General features: G+C 47.0%; 1 protein-coding gene across 1 annotated transcript in view; it reads left to right on the top strand.

Annotated features, from left to right (window-relative positions):
- Positions 1 to 1,137: 1,137 nt before the first annotated feature.
- The window catches only part of FBXO34 (F-box protein 34), an 86,013-nt gene continuing 66,650 nt past the window's right edge, over positions 1,138 to 20,500 (top strand). Inside the window, 1 exon segment of the mRNA XM_062205075.1 lies at positions 1,138 to 1,268. The gene's annotated coding sequence lies outside the window, so the exon portion shown is untranslated.

Below are 20,500 nucleotides of genomic sequence, written 5' to 3'. Positions count from 1 at the left end.
TTTAAGACCCGGAGCACTAAGCCCGGCCTTCCCAGCTACCAGCAGAGCTAATGGCGGCTAATTCCATTTACAGCTTCCGGTCCACCCACGAGCACTCGTAAACTTGTCACCTGTGCTGACAGAAGCCTGGCTTTACCGCCTGGCTCGGCCGACCTGGGGCTCGTGCCGTGCGTCCGGTCCCGCGCAGGCTCCCCCTCTCGCCACCAGGGGGCACTGCTCCCTGTCCTCTTCCTCTTCTCCCCGCTTCCCGCTCCCGGCCTCCGGCAGGGGGCGCCATGTCGCGCTGGCTCCGCGGCCCCGCCCCCGGCCAACCGTCGATTGGGCCGGCGCGTGACGTCACGGCGTTTTAGCCAAACAAATGGGTTTCGGGGCGAGCGTTGGGATCCGCCGCGCCGCGCTGGGCGCTCTGTCCGCCTCAGCGGAGGGGAGCGAGCCAGGCCTCCGGTCGCCGCCGCGTCGGGCTGCCGCAGCCCCGGGCCATTCCCCGGCCTGGGCAGGAGCGCAGGTGGGTCGGGGCCGCGCTGGGGCGTGGCGCCAAGGGCAGCGCGGTCGGGGGCCGGCGGTGGCCACCGTGGCCGCTCCCCGCCCCCTCCCGCCGGCCGCCTGCGCTCCCGGGGCGCGGGGCGGTGGGGGCGGGGGCGCGGGTCGTGGGGCCGGGGGCCGGCGGCCCTCCGCCCGCGCACTGGCCGACGCGGGGCGCCTCAGCGGGCCGCGGAGGCGGGCGGGAACGGGGTCCGGGCCCGGGCTTCCTCCGGAGGAGGTCGCGGATAGGCCGTGGCCGGGCACCGCAGCGGCGCTCCCGCCTCTGGGAGCGCGGCCGGTGCGGAGGTCGGGCGGCGGGTGGGGGTCGCGTCGCGCCGGCCTTCGCCGGACCCGCGCAGGTGAGCTGGCGCTCGCCCCTCGCCCGCCCTGCCGTGGCCTCTGACCTGGCGCGAGCCGACTGCGGTTGGGCCCCAGTGGGCGGTGGAGTCCGAGCGCTGTGGGTCCGCGGGTCTGTGACGTCATGGGCCGCCGAGCGGGGGCCGTGACGTCACAGGAGGCCCGGACGGGGGCCTTGGCCCGCCGAAGGGCGGCGAGGACTCGCAGGGGCGCAGAGGGAAGTTGAGCCTTCTGCCGGCGCCGGGGGTCGCGGCGGGTTTGAACCCAGAGTTGTCTGATACGGCGGTCTGCGGTGTGGACGTGCTGGTGGTCAAGTTCTTGCACTTCGTTCTGAAGAAATGTTGTTGGCAAGGTTCGGTCGCGCGGGGTCTGGAGACACCTAAATCAGGGTACGAGTGTTTTTGGGCAGAGTGGCTGGGGTGCTTAGTTTAGTGCCTCTCCTCTTAAAGTTGGATGGTTCGTGCTCGCATTTGCTGGGGAAAAAAGAAAAAGAGAGAACTAGGAGAAGTGTTGATAATTCAGCTTGCTTTACTTTTTGGTGAATATCGGCTTATGTTTGTTAAGGAATAACCAGGAGAAGGGAGATTCAGTCTTTTAAAAATCTTTTTAATGTTAAAAAAATGTACTTTGATTTTTATTTCAAAGAGAGGGAGACAGAAACAGAAATCTTGCAGCCCCCGGTGGACTCCCCAGATGCCCATAACAGATGGGACTGGACCAAGCCAAAGGCAGGAGCCACACGGGTGGCATGGGCCCAGGGATCTGAGCCGCCATCTGTTGCCTCCCACGGTGCTCACTGGCAGGAAGCTGAAATAGGAAGCAGAGAAGGGGGTGGTGTTGGGGTCTGAGCGGAATCTTACCAGCTCTACCACATGCCTGATCGATCCGTTTGAGAGTGAATTTTATAAAGAACTTTGTGGCTGTTTAAGAGCAATATCCCCCCCCCCCCAATACTATTTGTTGACCTCGTTACTTGGTATAGAGTTAATCATTTGTGTATAAAGGTAATTGCAAATAGATCTTAGTAGAAAATAAGAATGGGAATGGGAGATGAGGAGGAAGAGGGGCTGTGGATCACTGTGTTCCTCAAGTTGTGCTTATGGAATGCATGAAGTCTGTATTCCTTAAGTAAGAGGTTTCTGGAAGGGGGTTTGAATTCAAACAGCATTCTTCTTAAATAACACGTGCCTGAGGATTTAAATTCATCTCGGTGTCTCCTGCCCCACCAATGCCGCGGTGGTTAATTGAGGGATTTCCAGAGCCGAAGCTCAGCAACAAGCATTTCCTTGCTCTCTTACTAAGACTGGGTTATGACTTTGTGTAATGACATGCTTCCAGGACTGCTTGTCGGAACAGGTAACTGAAATTTTCTCTGCAGTTATTTTGAATATGAAGGTACAGAATTTAAAAAAAAAAAAGTGATTTGGCTGTATTATTTTTCTTCCATAGCTTTCATGTGACGAAAATGGAAAATAAGCTAGTCACTTTCCACATTGACCCTCTTCAGGTGTCCCAGCATATCAATATTTTCATCATTTCCTCCTTCCTGTACACTCATGTACATAGAATCTGGTTCAGAAGTTAGCTGGTTCAGATGCCGGTGTCCCATGTACCAGGGCCTGGGCTGACAGATACTCTGCTCTGGTACCTGACTCCAGCTTCCCACTGCTGTGCACCCTGGGAGGCAATGATAGTGACTCAAGTCATTGGGTTCCTGCCACCCATCTGGGAGACCTGCATTGCGCTCTAGGTTTAGTGTTTGGCCTACCGTATTCCCAAGCCCAACTGTTACAGGCATCTGGGGAGTGAGTGGACGGCTGCTCTCTGGGCCTCTGAAATAAATTTTTTAAAAGGTAGCTGGTTGGGGCCGGTGCTGTGGCATAGCAGGTAAAGCTGTGGCCTGCAGTGCCAGCATCCAATATGGGCGCCTGTTCAAGTCCCGGCTGCTCCACTTCCAATCCAGCTCTCCGCTATGGCCTGGGAAAGCAGTGGAAGATGGCCCAAGTGCTTGGGACCCTGCACCCACGTGGGAGACCCAGAAAAAGCTCCTGGCTTTGGATCGGCTCAGCTCCAGCAGTTGTGGCCAGCGGGGGAGTGAACCAGTGGATAGAAGACTTCTCTTTCTTTCTCTGCCTCTCTTTCCCGATATAACTCTTTCACATAAATAAATAAATCTTTTTTTTTTTTTTAAAGGTAGCTGATTTAAAATGGAGATGTAATTAGAATTAGTGTCTTCAGCAAGAAGTTTGGGAAAAGTCCTTATTCCTTCCTAGCTGACCTTGAGTTTTTTTTTTTTTTTTTTAAGATTTATTTTATTTATTTGAAAGACAAAGTTACAGAGAGAGGTAGATCCAGAGAGAGAGACAGAGGTCTTCCATCCACTGGTTTTCTCCCCAGATGACTGCAACGATCAGAGCTGAGCCAGGAGCTTCTAACAGGTCTCCCGTACAGATGTGGAGGCCTAAAGACTTAGGCCATCTTCTGCTTTCTCAGGGCACAGCAGAGAGTGGGATCCGAAGTGGAGCTGCCAAGACTTGAACTGGCGCCTTTATGGGATGCTGGGGCTTTAACCTGCTGTGCCACAGTGTCAGCCCCAAGAGTTTTTTGTGTGTGGTTTTAAAATTTTTGGTCAATACTTCCTGCTTTCCATTGGATTTTTTTTTTTTTGGCAGAGTTAGTAAGAGAGAGAGACAGAGAGAAAGGTCCTCCCTTCCGTTGGTTCACCCGCCCAAATGGCTGCGCTGCGCCGATCAGAAGCCAGGAGCCAGGTGCTTCCTCCTGGTCTCCCATGCCGGTGCAGGGACCAAGCACTTGGGCCATCCTCCACTGCCTTCCTGGACCACAGCAGAGAACTGGACTGGAAGAGGAGCAACTGGGACAGAACCGGCGCCCCAACCGGGACTAGAACCCGGAGTGCCGGCACCGCAGGCAGAGGATTAGCCTAGTGAGCCACTGCGCCGGCCACCATTGGATCTTTAAAGTTTATTGATGTGTTTAGATTTTGTATCAACATTAGGTGGAAGTTAGGCAGTGCCCATTAATGCAGGAAATGAAAGCAGAAATTTACCTCCTTAATTACTATTGGGTTTGACTGGAAGTTCACAAGATAAGGCTTTCCTGTAAATCTTAACATTTTCTCATCACACTTTGGGATTTTGACAGCATTGTGTATACTCTTGAAAGTTCCACCCCGCTCACCACTGCCAACTTAAACGGAATGCAGAATTGTGGCGTGGTCATTGTGGTGCAGTGGGTTAAGCTGCTCCTTGGAAGATGACTGCATCCCTGCTCCCTCCTTATGCACCTGGTAAGCAGCAGATGATTGCCCAAGCGCTCGAGTTCGTTACACACCTGTGGGAGACCTGGGTGAACTTCTTGGCTTCAGTTTGGCTCAGCCTTGGCTGTTGCGGGCTTTTGGAGAGGGAACCGGTGCATGGAAGATCTCAGTCTCTTCGTTACTTTGCTTTCAAATAAATAAAATAAATCTAACAAAAAAGAAATTAAAAACTGTACGGTGACAATGTTGAGTGAAGGCGGCTCATCAAAGACTGATAAGGTACCTGAGTGAAAAATCACACTGCTGATACTGCAGGTAGGTTTGAGGTTTCCTTTGCTTGTTTGTCTTATTTGAAAGGGAGGTATTTCATCTGCTGGTTCACTCCCTACTGCCCACAACAGCCAGGGCTGACTCAGGCAGAAGCCAGGAGCCTGGAATTCAGTCTGGGTCTCTGAGGTAGGTGGAAAGGACCCCAACAACTTGAGCCATCACCTGCTGCCTCTGAAAGTGCATGTTGGCAAGAATGTGGATCAGAAGCAGAGCCAGGACTCAAACCCAGGGACTCTGACATGATGCAGGTGTTACTGCACCAAAAGCCTGCCTGAGCTGGACGTGTTAATCAACCTACCATTTTAAGGTAGTGTGTAATGACATTGAAGGAGGTACAGAAAGGGATATTAGTATGCCTTTCTCAAGTAGTAGCCTTTCTGGGGCAGGCTCCTTGGCTTTGTGTAAATCAAGTGTGCTGGTATGAATGGGAAGGTATGAAAGTCAACCTAAATGTGAGCTGATGAAAGACCTATAGTTGATATTAAAATACATGCTCTTTGGCAATGCATTTTCCCCCTTCTATTTAGCAGTTAGGAGGTCAAAACTGAGTTAATAGCTAGAAAATAAATATCTGTATCCTGATGCAGCTGAGGAACAATGACAGGTATTTTAAAAAGCCAGTGTGTGTATGGTTGTGTAATTATTTCACAGGCCATAACTCTTATGAAACATTCTTATAGCCTGTTTCGACTTTTGGCAGGATGTGTTTCACCCACGCTTTGCAGTTTTGGGTCTAGGAAGCAGCTTTTACTTCTTATAAATGGTTTTATGGAAATTTATCTGAGATTTGGCTGAATATTTGAAGACATCTTGTTATTTTATTCACTTACAACATTTAAAGAGACTAAATCAACCAGTCATTAGTGATTTGGCTTGTTTCTTGATAGATAAAAGCAAATGTCAGAGATGAGAGTGCTATATTTCAAAAATCCTTTAAGATATGTTTACTGGATTATTATTAACATAATATGGTTAGAATGTAAATTCTTACAAACATTTCTACTTTATTTCCTAAACTTAATTTATGCTCCGCCAATTTAATTTGTACACTTTTGATATTCTAGTAACCTTTAATCTTGTTTTACTGTTTGTTGGGGAGGGAACATACTTTATCTTTAGAAACATCATTTTAGTGTTATCTTCCAAAATTTGCAGCTGTTTAGAACCAGATACTTGGGGGAAGCTACCATGGTATAATGAATGCCTTCCTTGTTAGGTCATGTGTGACAAAGGCAAAATTCAGCAAGTGCATAATCTGCAGTCCTTTGGAATTGACAACAACAAAAACGTACATTAGCTCCAAATGCATTTAGGTCATTTGGAAATTGAATTCCTGTCCATTCTTATCTTTGCCTAATTTATCTTCTCTTTAGTTCATGCTTAGGGTATTTTTAAGCCAGTGCACATACTGTATTTTCCAGGGGAAGCATTAATAATTAACACGCAGGTATTTCTTAGTGCTAGTTAGAATACCAGCCTTTCCTTTCCAGTTAATTCTTCTAGTTAGTGCTCGACGGAAAAGGCTTTCGGTCTTCCATTTTTAAATATTCATCCTCAGAAACAAGCATGTTTATTTTTTACCATTAGCATGATTTTGGGTGTAAATGTGAAACTAAGCACTGTGTGTGTAGTTATTACATTAGTTGCCATGCCTGGATTTCATTCTTCCAACAAGCATTTTTTGAGTACCACTGTGCTGGATTCTTAGTTGTGGACTGTGTTACATTGAGAAAATACCTGTGCTGCAAGAACCCTTGATCTTTGTTTTAACATTTCTTTGCCATCGAGGGCCTTGGGTCTGAGAGGCTAGAATTGGGCCGTGAGGATCAACTATTTATGTTATGCCGGATTGGCCAGAAGTGTCATCTAAAGGTCAGTTTAAGAAGGTATTAGAGACTCAAGTCAAAAGAATAGGGAATAGTTTACCATAGCCCAAGACAAACAAAGGGTCTAGATGCTATGGGTTTGGATTGTCGTGGCATGAATAGAGCCAACACTTTCTTTGAGGCATGTTAAGTTCTCAAGGCCAGAACTAGTCTGTAGCCAACCTCAGATGAGAGGTAGGGAGAAGAGGGACAACCCGAACTTCTATTCTTCCCCCCATGTCCCCTCTCAGGCGTGTGTGCACCTTCCTTTTATAAAACCTTGTTTTTATTTTTAAGGTCAGTTGTTTTTATTGACAAATTTGAGAAATACATGAGTCTCCCACACCTTTCTTTTCAGTCTTTGAGCTTTTCCTAACATTTTAGAGTGAAAAATTTCAATCATTTTTTGTCTATTTTTTTTTGGTGAAGTAACATTTTTAAATTATATCATAGTTGAAAGCTTAATGACTCTACTAAATAAAGAATTTAAATAAAAAGTAAAATACCACAGTCCACAGGGAAAATAAGCAAGGGCTATAAACAGTCTAATGAAAGGATGTTCAACTTTACCGATATGAAGTAATTTGTAAAACGGTCACATGTCATTAATACTGTAGTAGTATATAATTCTTGTCAATTTGTTCAACAAATAATTACAACAAAGTTTGATCAAACACTGTGTTTGCAATAGAATTGATAGATATGGCATTTCATTCTTTTAATTTTAGCTCCTACTTACGAGGGAGAACATGTGGAAAAATTTCAGTCCTTATCAAAGAGTTGAATTATTTGTATGTTGTGCACTGCAGTATCCTCTACTGGATTCTGTAATTTTTTGAAAAAATATTTATTTGAGAGGCAGAGTGACGGAATGGGGAGGGGGAGATAGAGATAGATTGACCGATTGATTGATCTGTCTTCCTCTGTTGGTTCACTCTTCAGATAAGCACACTACCAGGACTGGGCCAGGCCGAAACCAGGAGCCTAGAACTCCATATGGGTTTCCCATGTGGGTGGCCAGGCACATTAGCAGGGAGCTGGATTGGAAGTAGGGCAGCCAGGACTTGAACTGGATGCTGGCATGGCAGGTGGCGCCTTAACCTCTGCTCTACATTGCCAGAGCCTAGATTATTCTACAACTCTTATTTTGCCATATTCCCTTCACCCACCCATCCCTCTAGCTAGCCATTCATCAATCAGTCTTACATTTTTATTACATTTCAGAGTCAAGATACTTTACTCTTTAGAGCTTGGAGTTCCAGGCTTCTGGCTTTGCCCTGGGAGTTGTAGCCACTTGGGGAGTGATTCAGCAGATGGAAGATGTCTTTGTTTGTAATTCTGCCTTTAAAATAAATAAAATCTTAAAATGTTCTGGCATAAAGGAATAGTAGTAGACAAGGGTAGTTGAGACCAAATTTTGGAGGAAGTAGTATTTTGTACCCTGTGGTAGTTTTTGAGGAAGGCAGTAATGAGAAAGATCTCTTAGTTGAATCTTTATTCTGTTTGTCATCTTTGGTACTGAATTGTGTAGAAATCATCTGCATATTTTGAGTTCTTTCCTCAGTTCCTTGCCTGCCTGATTTCTCAGCTTTGCTGATGGTGCTTTCTTTTCTAGAAAGCTGTGCTCTAACCCTTTGTTGCTCTTTATAACCCAGCCCTACCTCTTAGGGATTCTCAGGTAACAATTTCTGTCCAAGTCATGCCTGAATCTGTATCCATACACTGCCTTATTTTTCTTTTTTTTAAGTTTTATATAGAATGCCGGCACTGCAGGTGACGGTTTTACTGGCTACACCACAGCATTGGCCCCAGTACACTGCTAATTCTTATGTTTCTAACTACTGAAAAAACTTCTTCAGTGTTATATGGCTTAGGTTGTACTTGACCTACTGTTCAAGAATCTGGGATCAAGATGGCTGCGTCCCCTATCAGAGACCTGAGTTCAGGCCGTGCCTCCTGCTCCTGACTCCAGCTTCCCTGCCAATGCAGGCCCTGAGAGGCCACAGTGATGACTCGAGTGATTGGGCTCCTGCCCCCAGTTGAGAGACCTGGATTGAGTTCCTGGTTCCTGCCACTGATTCCAGTTAAGAGATACTGAGTAGTGAACAAGTGGATAGGAGCACTCTTTCAATGTCTGGGTTTTTCTGCCCCTCAAAAAAAATCTGTAGCAAGAACATCTGCTTTAAATCCTAACAAATGAGATTTGTTGAGAGACAAAGTTAGGTAGGGTTACAGGGGGTTGAATGGACAGATTACGCTGGGCTTCTAGGCACAGCCCCAAGAGTGACACCACAGAACTTGCCTGCTAAGGGGGCTGCTGCTCTACCCTACCCTAGAACCATGCTGAATTGGAAAGCTGCTGCCGCTGCGTTTGGCAGAAATGTAACTGTGTTGGGTAGAACAGTCATTTAATGGTACTTCTTTCTTCTCTCCATATGTTAGGCAGGTTTGTCTGCTTGCCATAGGTAAAAGCTGACCTTCAAGGATAGCAATCTACCCTGTAAACAGGAAGTCCATGTTAGAACTTGATTGGAGTATCTGTGTTACACAATTTGTGAAAAGCTGAACTCCTTTCCCTATTTCCTTGATGTGACAAAAAGAAGTCTTTCTAATTTTGTCTGTCCACGTGCATAGGGATTGTGTTAGTTTTTTGAAACAGAAACTAATGAAACCAACTGTATCCTGTAGATTTTTAAATGTTGGTGTAACAGAAAACCAACTTAAATTCACTGCCTTAAGATATTGAAAACTCCAGAAGTGAAACTTAACCTGGATATACTTATGTAGTGAGACCTTTTTTTCTCTTTATTTATTTAGTGCGCTTTTGTGGTGTTGGTTCTCCAGTGGTCACAGCTCAAGCCCTACTGGTGCCATCCTGGAGGGGAAGGAGCGTGCTTCTGCAGAAGCTGTGGGCTGGGACTCTTGGCATTTTTGTTCCGCAGGCTCTTTTGGCAGTCAGAAGCCAGAGGCTTCTTCACTGAGAAATAATTTTTTTAAATGTTCGTTTATCTGAAGGATAGTCAGTTAGTGGCTCTCTAACACACACACACACACACACAGAGAGAGAGTAGGAGGGGAGAGAGAGAGAGATCGAGATCTACCATTGGCTGATTTACTCCCCAAATGCCTGTAGCAGTCATGGCTGGGCCTGTGGAACCCAGGAATTCCATTCAGATCATCCATGTGGGTGATAGGGACTCAAGTACTGCTGCCTCCTGGGTGCATTAGCAGGAAACTGGGGCAGAATCAGGCAGTATCAGTTGCAGGTGTCCCAAGCAGCAGTTTAACACACTGTACCACGATGGCTGCCCTGAAAATTTGAAAAAAAAAGGCAGGGGAGAGGTTATAAAGAAATTCAGTTGTATTAAAGTGCAGGTTTTTTTTTTTTTTTTTTTTTTTTTTTAAGATTTATTTGTTTGAAAGAGTTACACAGAGAGAGGAGAGGCAGAGAGAGAGAGGAGAGAGAGAGGTTTTTCATCCGATGGTTCACTCTCCAGTTGGCCGCAACGGCCAGAGCTGCGCCAGTCTGAAGCCAGGAGCTTCTTCTGGGTCTCCCACGCAGGTGCAGGGGCCCAAGGACTTGGGCAATCTTCTACTGCTTTCCCAGGCCATAGCAGAGAGCTGGATTGGAAGTAGAGCAGCCAGGTCTCAAACCGGCACCCATATTGGATGCCGGCGCTTCAGGCCAGGGCATTAACCCACTGAGCCACAGTGCCAGCCCCAAGGTACATTTTTTTTAAAAAATGACATTTGACCTTGCGGCGCCGGCACACCGGGTTCTAGTCCCGGTCGGGGCACCGATCCTGTCCCGGTTGCCCCTCTTCCAGGCCAGCTCTCTGCTGTGGCCAGGGAGTGCAGTGGAGGATGGCCCAGGTGCTTGGGCCCTGCACCCCATGGGAGACCAGGATAAGCACCTGGCTCCTGCCATCGGAACAGCACGGTGCGCCGGCCGCAGCGCGCTACCGCGGCGGCCATTGGAGGGTGAACCAACGGCAAAAGGAAGACCTTTCTCTCTGTCTCTCTCTCTCACTGTCCACTCTGCCTGTCAAAAAAAAAAAAAAAAAAAAAAAACGACATTTGAAAGCAAGAGTTTCTCCTCTCTCTCTCTCTCTCTCTCTCTCTAGTTAGTTAGTTAGTTAGTTAGTTCACTGCTTGTTTACTCCTAACGTGACCCGAACAGCCGGGGCTGGGCCAGACTGGAGCCAGGAACTTCTTCCGGGTCTCCTACATGGGTTCTGGCTGTCTGCTGCTGCTTTTTCCCAGGCCATTAGCAAGGAGCTGGATCAGAAGTGGAGCAGCCAATACTCAAACTGGCGCCCATATGGGATGCTGGTTTCAGAGGCAGTGACTATACCTGCTATGTAAGTACAGTTTTATTGAATTTTTAAAAGAAGGTTTTTCATAAGATTATTTATTTGAAAGGCAGAGTTAGAGAGGGAGAAGTAGGTAGGTAGGTAGGTTGGACTTCCCTCTGCTGGTTCACTCCCCAAATTGCCTCAACGACTAGGTCTGGGCCAGAGTGAAGCCAGGAGCTTCCTCTGCGTCTTCCCAGTGGGTGCAGGGGCACAAGCACTTGGATCATCTTCCACTGTTTTCCCAGGGATATCAGCAGGGAGCTGGATTGGAAGTGGAACAGCTGGGACTTGAACCGGCGCCGATATGGGATGCTGGTGCTGCAGACCAGGGCTTTAACCTACTGTGCCACAGTGCAGCTTTAAACATCATTTTGAAAAACTATGAGAGTGGTATGTGCTGAGTGGTATTAAGAGGTCTAGCTGATTCTAATAATTCCCAAGTGGTTATAATGAGCACTATCACTATTCAAAGGTGTCTGCAACCTATTATCATGTGAGAGGAAAATACTTGTGACATTGCAACAGATATTGCTGATAATGTTACAGTGTGGTGCCTGTATTCACAGTGGAAGTGAATGGTAAATTTCAGTTGGAGATTAGTGAAGATGTATTTTTCTCCCTCATTTCAGTTTGTAGACATCTGATGTCTGTCTTTTAACCTTTGGAGGGTTTTGAGCCTCAGCTGAAGAACCACTGTTGGAAGAGTGTTTTCTGTTCCTAGAAGCCCAAGAAATGGCTTCTAGTGTCTTCGATTATATTGACATTTCTGACCCAGCCAAGAAAGCCAGAGTAATAGGAGTTACCGCTAATTGGCTTAGCCAGCCTGGACCTGCCTCTCAAGCTGGGGGTCATTCCTCCCTAAACAGCATGGTGGGAAAAGAGGGGATTCCTAAGGGAAAACCAAGGCCTGGTAGATGCTGAGTAGCAAATAGCAGATGTCCATTATGTCATCCCAATCCATCCTGTTGCTTTTGCTCCCACAGTCAGCCAGTTGCTAAATTTTAGTGACTCTTTATTTGTGTTTGTCTTTCCTGTTCAATCTCTGTTAATATCGTAAGCCTCCAGTGTGAAAAGTGTTTGATAGTCCATTGTGTTTATTTTTAAATTACAAAAAGAAAAGATTACAAAAAGAAAAATATTATGACTTGTATTTATACTTCTCAGTCTTTAAGCATTTATTTTTAAAAATAATTTATTTGAAAGGCAGACATAGAAACAGATCTCCCATCCACCAATTCCATCTCTAAATGCCTGCAACAGCCAGGGTGGGCAGGGCTGAAACCAAGAGCATCCTACTCCATCTGGGTCTCCTACATGGGTGGCAAGGATCCAGTCACTTGAGCCATGATCTGCTGCCTCCCAGGGTATTCATTAGCAGGGAGTGGAATTGGGAAGGGAACTGGGAATTGAACCCAGGCATTCCTGTGTCTTTACTGCTGTGCCAAATGCCTGCCCCACCCTCTAGTACATTTTAAGCTTCATATCCTATGTCCTTAAATTATAGGCACATAATTGGGACATATCTTTTCCTTATCTTTAATAAGGATAGCTGTGCTATTTAAATTTGTAGCTTTAGGCCAGCGCCGCGGCTCAGTAGGCTAATCCTCCGCCTGTGGCGCCGGCACCCCGGATTCTAGTCCCGGTCGGGGCGCTGGATTCTGTCCCGGTTGCTCCTCTTCCAGTCCAGCTCTCTGCTGTGGCTGGGGAAGGCAGTGGAAGATGGTCCAAGTGCTTGGGCCCTGCACCCGCAATGGGAGACCAGGAGAAGCACCTGGCTCCTGGCTTTGGATCAGTGCGGTGTGGTGCACCGACCGCAGCAGCCATTGGGGGGGTGAACCAATGGAAAAGGAAGACCTTTCACTCTGTCTGTCTCTCTCACTGTCCACTCTGCCTGTAAAAAATAAATAAATAAAATAAAATGTAGCTTTAAATTTTTTTGAAATTGTTTTCTAAACTGCTGATTAGTTTAGATGCCTTTTGTATTCAGTTGTAGGAGTTTGTATTAAAGTGCTTATTTACTTTTTGAAAATTAAAGTGTTGATAGAACAGTTTATCTGAAGCTGTGAAATCACTCTTGGAGCTACAGAAGGGGAGTTATTGATGAGCAGGGATTCTGAAGATGAAATTTGAGTTTGATAAGGAAGCCTTAAAGAATGTATTTGCTCAGTTGTCCAGGAACCAGGGAAGGCAAACTTGTTTTTAAAGTAGGACAAGAGATTTTATTTCAAGTTCAGTCATCATGATTATTCTCTGGAGGTTTTTAGTGCTTCTGCAAACCCCAGTCACTGTAGCCCTAGGGAATAGGTCTCTCGAGTTCAGCCTGGCTGCTTTCCTACCTGAAGAGCTCTGCCGCCACCACCACCATTGTTGAGTTTTCGGTTGTTGGTGGCTCTACAAAGAGGACCTGTTGAATTGCATCTGAAAATAAGTCCAAGAGGGTCTTAGAGCTTTATGATTTAGGTATTCATTACATTTCATTTAAAACTTGGTATGGTAAACTTCATCAAATAATAATACATCAGCATTTTTAACTTGTGGAATTCCAAGGCCTTATTATGTTTACTGAAAAAAGTACAGTGTATTTTATATGCCAGACATGATGCTAAAAGCATTAATTTCCATCATTTCTTTCTCTTAGCATAGTTTTACAGACTTTATATTCTTCAAACAATAACAGTGCTTATTTAAGAATTCTTTTCTATTTCTTTTTCTACCTTATGTTTTTTCCTCTTCTGGTGAATATCATTAGTAAAATTGATTATCAAAGTCTAAATATTTTTATTGGAGAGTTTACATTTTTGTTTTATTAGCTGGTAGGAAGTTATTTATTTATTTTTTAAGATTTATTTATTTGAAAGTTAAAGAGAGAAACACACAGAGAGATCTTCCATCTGCTGGTTCATTATCTGGATGGCCACAAAGGCTGGGGCTGGGCCAGGCCTAAGCCAGGAGCCAGGAGCTTATTCCAGGTCTCTCATATGGATTGCAGAGGTCTAAACATCTGAGCCATTCTCCACTGCTTTCCTAGATCATTGACAGGGAACTGGATTGAAAGTGGAGCAGCTGGACTTGAACCAGCACCCATATGGGATACTACCATGGTAGGTGGCACTTTATCTGCTATGCCACAATTCCTTAAATTGTAACTTAGTATTTATTTTTCAAAAGATTTATTCCAAAGGCAGAGTTACAGATTGAGGGGAGAAGGAAACAGACAGACAGACACAGACGGACAAATGGCAGGAGCCTGAAACTCCACCTGGGTCTCCCACATGGGTGCAGGAACCCAAGGACTCAGCTATCTTCCCTCTCTTTTTTTTTTTTTTTTTTTTTTTGACAGGCAGAGTGGATAGTGAGAGAGAGAGAGAGAGACAGAGAGAAAGGTCTTCCTTTTTGCCGTTGGTTCACCCTCCAATGGCCACTGCGGCTGGCGCATCACGCTGATCCGAAGCCAGGAGCCAGGTGCTTCTCCTGGTCTCCCATGCGGGTGCAGGAACCAAGGACTTGGGCCATCCTCCACTGCCTTCCCGGGCCATAGCAGAGAGCTGGCCTGGAAGAGGGGCAACTGGGATAGAATCCGGCGCTGCAACCGGGACTAGAACCCGGTGTGCCGGCGCCGCAAGGGGGAGGATTAGCCTGTTAAGCCACGGCGCCAGCCTTCAGCCATCTTCTCTTCTCCCAGGCACATCAGCAGGGAGCTAGATGGGAAGAGCAGTTACCCATATGGTAACCATATGGGATGCTCATGTCACAGGTGGCTGTTTAACTTGCTTTGCAACAATATCGGCCTCTATGTTTTTCAGACTGTGCATTTTTATGCTTGAAAAATTACAGTGTAAGAGATTTGGAAACTGTTGATTTTTATAAAAATTGTTTTTATTGTATTTGAAAACTAGAGACAAAGATCTTTCGTCTGCTGATTCAGTCCCCAGTTGCAACACCTAGGGCTGGACCACACCAAAGCCAGGAGCTTGGAACTCCATCTGCATCTCCCATGTGAGTGTCAGGAATCCAAGTACTTGAGCCATCATCTGTGGCCTCCAAGGCTGTGCATCAGCAGGAAGCTGGATAGGAAGTGGAGAAGGCTGAACTCTAACCAGGCACTCTGATACGGAGTGTGGATTTCCCAATCAGTGACCTAACCACTGTGCCACAGGCTTGCCCCAGTTTTTTTGTTTTGTTTTGTTTTGTTTTGCTTTTAATTTATTTTATTTATTTGAAAGGCAGAGTTGTAGAGAGAGGGTGATTCAGAGAGGGAGAAATCTTGCATCTGCTGGTTTACTCCCCAAATGGCCACAATGGCCAGGGCTGGGCCAGACCAAAGCTAGCAGCCAGAAGCTTCTTCTGAGTCTCCCAAGTAAGTGCAGGAGCCCAATGACTTGAGCCATCTTCTGCTGCTTTCCCAGGCACATTAGCAAGGAGCTGGATTAGAAGAGGAGTAGTCGGGGCTCAAATTAGTGCCCATATGGGATGCCAGCGTTGCAGACAATGACTTTTACTGCTATGCCACAACACCAGTCTCTGATTTCTTTTTTTTTTTTAAGGTTTATTTATTTATTTGAAAGAGTTACAGAGGTAGAGGCAGACATATAGGTCTTCCATCTGCTGGTTCACTCCTCAAATGGCTGCAGCGGCTGGAGCTGAGCTGATCCGAAGCTAGGAGCCAGCAACAACTTCTGGGTCTCCCATACAGGTGCAGGGAGGCCCAAGCACTTGAGCCATCTTCTGCTTTCCCAGGCCATAGCAGAGAGCTAGATCAGAAGTGGAGCAGCCAGGACTCGAACTGGTGCCCATATGGGATGCCTGTGCCACAGGTGGTAGATTTACCCACTATGCCATGGTTCAGGCCCCCAGTTTTTTCCTTTTTAAATACTTTGATCTTGGAATTTAAGTTAAAACTTAAACTATGTTAGTGTTCTGTTTGTGGATCTAAAAAAAAAATGAACTACTTAAAAATTATTTTCCAGGCTGGCACTGTGGCACAATGAGTTAAAGCCACTGCCTGTAGTGTCAGCATCCAATATGGACACTGGTTTTAGTTATGGCTGCTCCACTTCTGGTCCAACTCCCTTTTAATGTGCCTGGGAAGCAGTGGAAGAGGACACAAGTCACTGGGCCCCTGCCACCCATCTGGGAGACCTGGATAAGCTCCTGACTGGCCTGGCCAGGCCCGGGTTGTTGTGGCCATTTGGGGTGTGAACCAGTAGATAAAAGATCTCTCAGTCTGCCCTCTCTCTGTAATTCTGCCTTTAAAATAAATAAGTAAAACTTTTAAAAGTTATTTTCTTTCTTTGATGTAGAAATTTTGTGTTACGGATGTTCTCAGTTACCTTAAGCATTATTGTGAATTACTCAAAAAGCTCCTTGGTTCACTTTTTTTTTTTTTTTTTTTTAAGATTTACTTCCTTATTTGAAAGACAGAATGACCAGGAACGAGGAAAAGATAGCACATGCATGCGTGTGCGTGTGCTTATGAAGGAGTCAGCATGGGCTTCATTCACTCCCCAAATGCCAGCATTTGCCAGGGCTGGGACAGGCTAGAGCCAGGAACTCCATCTGGGTCTCCCATGTGGGAGGGTCTCAGGCACTTGGGCCATCTTTGGCTGTTTCCCCAGTTGTATTACAAGGAGTTGGATTGGAAAGTGGAACAGCCTCTCAAAAGGGGCTGTGGTGTCTTGGTGGTAAAGCCACTGCCTGTGGTCCCATATGGGCACTCATTCATGTCCTAGCTGCTCCACTTCTTTTTTTAAATTTTTTTGATAGGCAGAGTGGATAGTGAGAGAGAGAGAGACAGAGAGAAAGGTCTTCTTTGCCGTTGGTTCACCCTCCAATGGCCGGTTCACTCTCCAATGGCCGCTGCGGCCGGCGCATCACGCTGATCCGAAGCCAGGAGCCAGGTGCTTCTCCTGGTCACCCATGCGGGTGCAGGGCCCAAGGACTTGGGCCATCCTCCACTGCCTTCCCGGGCCATAGCAGAGAGCTGGCCTGGAAGAGGGGCAACCAGGATAGAATCCGGCGCCCTGAACCGGGACTAGAACCCAGTGTGCCGGCACCACAAGGCGGAGGATTAGCCTGTTAAGTCACGGCTCCGGCCTGCTCCACTTCTGATCCAGTTCCCTGCTAATACGCCTGGGAAAGCAGTGGAAGATGACCCAAGTACTTGGGCTCCTGGTGAGGGACCCAGAAGAAGCTCCTGGCTTCAGAGCAGCCCAGCTCTGGCTGTTGTGGTTATTTGGGGAATGAGCCAGCAGATGGAGGATCTCTGCCTTTCAAAATAAATAAATAAATCTTTAAAAAAGGCAGGAGGTACTTGATTTGGGATGCTGGAGTGGTTCCCTGGCCACCCTCCCATTGGTTTGCTTTGTGGATCTGCCTTGTCTATCTTGCTTGAATTTTACTGTGCTATTTTAAAATGTAGAGAATAAAGAGTTGTATGGCTTCTCTTCAGAAGTGTTCCTGTGGGGCTGGTGCTGTGGCGGAGCAGGTAAAGCCACTGCTTGTGGTGCTAACATCCCATATGGGTGCCAGTTAGAGTCCTGCTGCCCCTCTTCTGATCCAGCGTCTCTGCTGGTGTGCCTGGAAAAGCAGCAGCAGGTGGCCCAAGTCTGGCAGCTCCTGCACCCATGAAGGAGACCTGGAAGAAACTGTGGCTCCTGGCTTCAGTGGTGGCCCAGCTTTGGCTCTTGTGGCCATTTGGGAAGTGAACTGGTGGATGGAAGATCTCTCTGTGTCTTTCTTTCCCCTCCACAACCCCCCGTAACTCTTACTTTCAAATAAATAAATCAGTCTTTAAACAAGAGGACTTCAAGAAGTATGTGAAAAAATAAAATAAAATAAATTGCTGTATTAATGATTCATAGGATTTTTCTCCTTTCTCTTTTTAAGGAAAATAAGAAAGGACACACACCCTTTTAAAATATGTAATTCATTTTGAAGATTAAAATCTTTCAAACTCATTTGTTTTTGGGCTACTTGAATATCAGTTTTATTTTATTAAAAATGTCTTCTCATGTGTTGTTTCTAAGCATTTGCTTAGAATGCTGGTTAAAACTTTTTCATGCTTAGTAGCTCTGATTTAAAGAAATATTTCCTTCTGACTACCATCATACGGTCCATTGGGAATACCTGTTAAAAGTCCTAAGATTTTGTATTCTTGAATAAAGAAAGTTCCATAGGACTGATTTAACCCAGCTTTGTTACCTATGGACTCAAGAGCACCTTCTGTCTTTAGATGTCAGTCCACACTGGCTAGATTGAATCTGGGGACTTGTACACAGCAAGATGTGATCTACTTGGTGCAGGCACCTTGAAATTGGACTTCCCAGCCCTGGAACTTCAGTGACACACAGTGAAGCCGCCTGAGCTTTCCTGTTCTACAGAGGGGCAGTGAAGGAGTCTGAACTGTCCACTCCCTCCCTCTGTCTCATCAGAAAATACAGCCTGAAAACTCACCTTGACAACCAGTTGTCTGACTCATGATCCTGTGCCTGTCTGATGAGTTGCCGCTACTGACTGCTGAGGCCGGCGGTGTTCCTGGAGGCCAGTGAAGCCTGTCTCTGACCTGCTGGCCCGAGAACGCCCTGTGGACTGCTGTCCAGATAGCAGTCTTTATAGTCTTTGCTCACTTTGCCACCCTCATATTCCAGCTGAGCTTTGTGGTCGGAACACTTCCAAGAAACCACCTTAAATTTAAAAGCAGGACAAAGAAGAGTGAATGTAATAATAAGACTTCATCAGGTACAGCTACTAACTTCTCAGGTACAAGACAGCTATTTCACCAGAGCATCCCCCAGAACCTCAGGAGTTAGCATCAAGGTGTTGGAGTGCTGCTCTGATGGTCTCTGCTCCGTGTCCTCATCCCGGCCTCTATAGAGCATCATCTAAGGCTGCAGCAGACTTGCGCGCTTCAGACTTCCGCATGCTTCGTCAGCAGCCTCCCCGAGGCCCTGCCCCTCCTTCTCTCTGCTTTGAAACTGAGCTTGCTCATCCTTCAGATGTTGACTGAAATTTCACTTCCTCAAGGAAGACTCCTCCCACTTCCAGAAGAGAGTGCCTGTCTCTCATCATTGTACTGCTAAAATTCACCATATTTTTTCCATAGCCCTGATTACAGTTCTTGAAAAGTTATTTATTTAGGGGCTGGCACTGTAGCATAGTGGATAAAGCCGCTGCCTGCTGTGCCGGCATCCCATATGGGTGCTTGTTTGAGTCCTGGCTGCTCCTCTGCTGATCCAGCTCTTTGCTGTGGCCTAAGAAAACCGTAGAAGATGGCCCAAGTGCTTTTTCCCCTGCATCCGTGTGGAGACCCAGAAGAAGCTCCTGGCTTCGGATCTGCACAGCTCCAGCTGTTGCGGCCATCTGGGGAGTGAACCAGCAGATGAAAGGCCTCTTTTTCTCTCTGCCTTTGCCTCTCTATAACTCTGCCTTTTAAATAAATAAATAAATCTTTTAAAAAGTCATGCAGAAGGAGATTTCCCATCCGCTGGTTTGCTTCCCAAGTGCCTGCAGCTATCTGGACTGGGCTAGGCTGAAGGAGGAAAGCCAGGAATTGAATAAAGTCTCCCATGTGAGTGACAGGGACTCAAGCACCTGGGCCATCACCTGTTTGCCTTCTGGCTGATGGCCTGAGAAAAGCAGCAGAACCTGTCCCAAGTGCTTGGGCCCCTGTCACCTATGTGGAAGACCCGGATGAAGCTCCTGGCTTTGACCTGCCCATCTGGGGAGTGAACCACTGGATTTAAAAATCTCTGTCAGTCTCTCCCTCTCTTTCTGTAGCCTGTCCTTCCTTCCTTCCGTCCATCCGTCCTTTATTTTACTTTGAAAGTCAGAGTTACATAGAGAGAGGAGCGAGGTCTTCCATCCGATGGTTCACTCCCCAGTTGGCTGCAATGGCCGGAACTGCGCCGATGCGGAGCCAAGAGCCTCTTCCAGGTCTCCCATGAGGGTGCAGGGGCCCAAGGACTTGGGCCATCTTCTGCTTTCCCTAGGCCATAGCAGAGAGCTGGATGGGAAGTGGAGCAGCCGCGTCTCGAACTGGTGCCCATATGGGATGCCGGAGCTTCAGGCGAGGGCTTCAACCCACTGCACCACAGCACTGGCCCCCTCTGTAGCTCTTTCAAAATCTTAAATTAAAAGGTGAGAGTGCCGGCGCCGTGGCTCACTTGGTTAATCCTCCGCCTGCGGTGCCGGCATCCCATATGGGCGCCAGGTTCTAGTCCCGGTTGCTCCTCTTCCAGTCTAGCTCTCTGCTGTGGCCCAGGAAGGCAGTGGAGGATGGCCCAAGTGCTTGGGCCCTGCACCCGCATAGGAGACTAGGAGGAAGCACCTGGCTCCTGGCTTTGGATCAGTGCAGTGCCGGCCGTAGCAGCCATTTGGGGAGTGAACCAACGGAAGAAAGACCTTTTTTTCTGTCTCTCAGTTTTTATAACTCTACCTGTCAAATAATAAACAACAACAAAAAGCTGAGAAAGTGAACATACACACACACACACACACACAATCATGGATTGCCCCACACAGAAATTGCCCTCTCCTGAGTGGTCAGTGGGCCAGGAGACTTGCCCAGAAGGAGAAGGGATTGGGGAAGAGAGGAAGAGAGGGAGTCCAGAAGTCCCTCCAGCCAAGGTCTGTGTCCAAATAGAGAGCTCTCTCCAGTAGTTGGCCTCTTTTATGAGGGGCGAGTGCCTGTACAGCCATAAACCACCCTGGGGTTTAGTGGTATGTCCATAAGTTCCACGTGAAGCTCAGTGTCTGTATTTTTATGGCATCTCCCCCCAAGTCCTGGCAGAAGCAGA

This window comes from Lepus europaeus, chromosome 11 (genome assembly GCF_033115175.1).
Source record: "Lepus europaeus isolate LE1 chromosome 11, mLepTim1.pri, whole genome shotgun sequence".
In the NCBI taxonomy this organism is placed as follows: Eukaryota; Metazoa; Chordata; class Mammalia; order Lagomorpha; family Leporidae; genus Lepus; species Lepus europaeus.
This window is presented reverse-complemented; position numbering and strand designations above follow the sequence as displayed.